This window comes from Galendromus occidentalis, unplaced genomic scaffold, assembly GCF_000255335.2.
Source record: "Galendromus occidentalis unplaced genomic scaffold, Mocc_1.1 scf7180000077277, whole genome shotgun sequence".
Classification (NCBI taxonomy): domain Eukaryota; kingdom Metazoa; phylum Arthropoda; class Arachnida; order Mesostigmata; family Phytoseiidae; genus Galendromus; species Galendromus occidentalis.
Window position 1 is genome coordinate 8,731 of NW_003805265.1, and position 2,982 is coordinate 11,712.

Below are 2,982 nucleotides of genomic sequence, written 5' to 3' on the forward strand. Positions count from 1 at the left end.
TTTGCGGAGTAGATTTCGCGGGGCCATTCCACTGCAGATCGGAGCTTAGCGCTGAGGCGAAAGCCTACATCCTCCTGTTCACATGCGCAGTTTCTCGAGCTGTGCATTTAGAGATGACCTACGATCTCTCAACCTACGAAGTGCTCCGAGCACTTCAGAAATTCCTGGCTAGACGCCCAACCGCGAAGAACCTCTTCTCCGACAACGGAGCTTCCTTCCGTCGGGCAGACAAGGAGATCAAGTTGGTCTATCAACACATTGCGAACGGTGACATCGCGAACTGGATCACAAAATCTCGCATGTCGTGGAAATTCATCACTCCGGCGGCCCCCTGGGTTGGCGGCTTTTGGGAAAGAATGGTCGGATCCACTAAGCGATGTCTATATCGTGTGATCGGTAGTTCGAAACCATACTTCAGGGATCTAGAGGTTATCCTATGCGGTGTGGAATCGATCATCAACCAGAGACCATTAACACCGGCGACGATTGATCCGAGCGAGATCAAAGCGCTCTCTCCGGCAAATCTGATGTACGGCTATGAAGGAAATACATTTTTTGCCGGAAATGTCTTTCGAACCTAAGCGAAAAGCAGACATTGGAGCAGTGGTATTTTCCAAGCGATGGAATTTCCAGCAACGAATGCTGACGGACTTCTGGAAGAGATTCCGCACAGAATACCTAGCTCAATTGCGATCAGCTCATAGCAGGAAACCTGTGAATCAGCGCTCATTGAAAGCCGGAGAGATCTGCGTCTTAAAAGATGACAAATCCTCCCGCGGTTTCTGGCCGCTGGTGAGAATCCTCGAGATGCACGGAGGCTCAGAATCCGACTCCAGAAAGCGCTCGTGCACAATTCTAACCGGTCGCGGACAAACTCTGACCCGACCGATTCAACTATTATACCCGCTGGACACCGAAGAACCGGAACCGCTTCAGAAGTAGCGATTCGGCGGAGTCCACCAGGATCGAATATTTATACGTGCTAGGTAAAATCACTCACAGGAAACCGCCGATCGTCTTCTTCCATCGTTTTCGTCGTCGTCGTCTTCTCGCTCTTCCTCGCTTGAGCGGAGGTCGGTTCCGGAGATGTGAACGCTGATTTCGTCGGCGTCCGTGCCCTCAGACTCTTCCTGGACGTCCACCTCGATATCTCGCTCAATAGTCCACGACAGATCGGAAAACTGTCGCTTGAGAATTTCGCCCGAGGTTATTCGTCGTTGTCGTTGCGCGCTCTTGATGTACCGGGGGATGAGGACTCGGGACCGAAGGCGAGTGCGGACCCGGCAGAAGCGGGTGACGGGCAGTCGGCCGGTCTCGAGGTCAGCAGCAACCGCCTGAGCGGAACTCGGGGGGTCGGGGACGGAGGTGTCTACCAGGCCGTCGTTCTCGGCGTCGGTCTCGCTTCGATCATCATCGTTGTCGTCGCCGTCGGATTCGTTGGCGGCATCGTCGTGGTCGGCGACATCGTCGGAGTCGTCATCGTCGGGGACCCTTTCGTCGCCGACTCGGAGATCGACCTCAGTGGCGGGCCTGGCCCGGAGCGGTGGGGAACCCGGACGACGGAGAATTGACTCAGGGAAGACACCGCAGACGTACCGTGGCGCGAATCTCGGATGCTGGCCGGTTGCGCGAAGACGCCGGGATTCCTCAAAACATGGAGCACGAGCCGAGACACTTAGGCTACGCCAGGTCGGACGGAGTAGACGATACAACATCTGTCCCGTAAGACCTCGCAATCCTCGCTCCCGCCGCAAACGGGAGGAGATGTAGCAACCGAAGGGAGAGTTGTGGAAGGTCCGCCGAGTGGAACGGCTTCCGATGGTGCGGGGCAGAGTGGACGGACCACGAGCTTCGCGACGGAGAGCGGTCGGACGTCTGGCCCGGACACGATGACTCGAACGCCGACCACTGGGACGACTCTCGGACCGAGAGTCCGAGTTCCTTCGTACTCCAACCATTTTTCGTAGAAATCGACGAATTCGGGGGTAAAAAAAAAATTTCGATAAAGGTAGAGATTATCGTGCAGTCGAAAGGGCGAGCCCGAAAAGGAAGATGGCGCATGTCGAGGGGCTCGATTTCACGGAGCGAGTTCGAGTTTGTGAGAGAGGAAAATGCCCACGAGGGCCAACCCGAGAAGGATAACCAGCTGCTTCCGGAGGACAAAGCTTTCGGAATTGGGTTTGCGACCCAATTCGGGGGGGAGTGTCACGAACTAACAGTTCGGTGGATCTAAATCTTAGGTAGAGAAACTCAGTACGACGCGAAAGCCACTTGGAGAAGCTTTCGCGGGCTTCCAGGGAAAGGGGGAAAACGGCGAGGAGGCCGTAGACAAAACGGCGGTCTCGAGCCGCCAGTAGTCAGGAACAAGTGACAGCTTGCGGAATCGATTCGCGGTCGATTCTGTCAGGTTCTGTATTGCTCAAATAAAGTTATCGCCCTGGTGTCCACCTCCTGTGAAACATAATAGAGGTTGTTTTCCATCAGATAGTGGCGGGTCGGTAACACCTAGATCTCTCAATGTCCCTAGATCTCTCAATGTCCCTAGATCTCTCAATGTCCCTAGATCTCTCAATCTCCCTAGATCTCTCAATCTCCCTAGATCTCTCAATCTCCCTAGATCTCTCAATCTCCCTAGATCTCTCAATCTCCCTAGATCTCTCAATCTCCCTAGATCTCTCAATCTCCCTAGATCTCTCAATCTCCCTAGATCTCTCAATGTCCCTAGAAATCTCTCAATCGTCTCTAGATCTCTCAATCTCTCAATGTCCCTAGATCTCTCAATCTCGCTAGATCTCTCAATCTCCCTAAATCTCTCAATCCCCCTAAATGTCGCAATCTCCCTAAATCTCTTAATCTCCCTAAATCTCTCAGTCTCCCTAAATCGCTCACTCTCCCCAAATCTCTCACTCTCCCTAAATCTCTCACTCCCCCTAAGTCTCTCACTTCCCCCAAATCTCTCACTCTCTCAATCTCTCACTCTCC

General features: G+C 53.5%; 1 pseudogene; it reads left to right on the forward strand.

Moving 5' to 3' along the window:
* The first annotated feature begins 113 nt into the window (after positions 1-113).
* LOC108864087 (uncharacterized) lies at positions 114-942 on the forward strand (annotated as a pseudogene).
* The last annotated feature ends 2,040 nt before the right edge of the window (positions 943-2,982 follow it).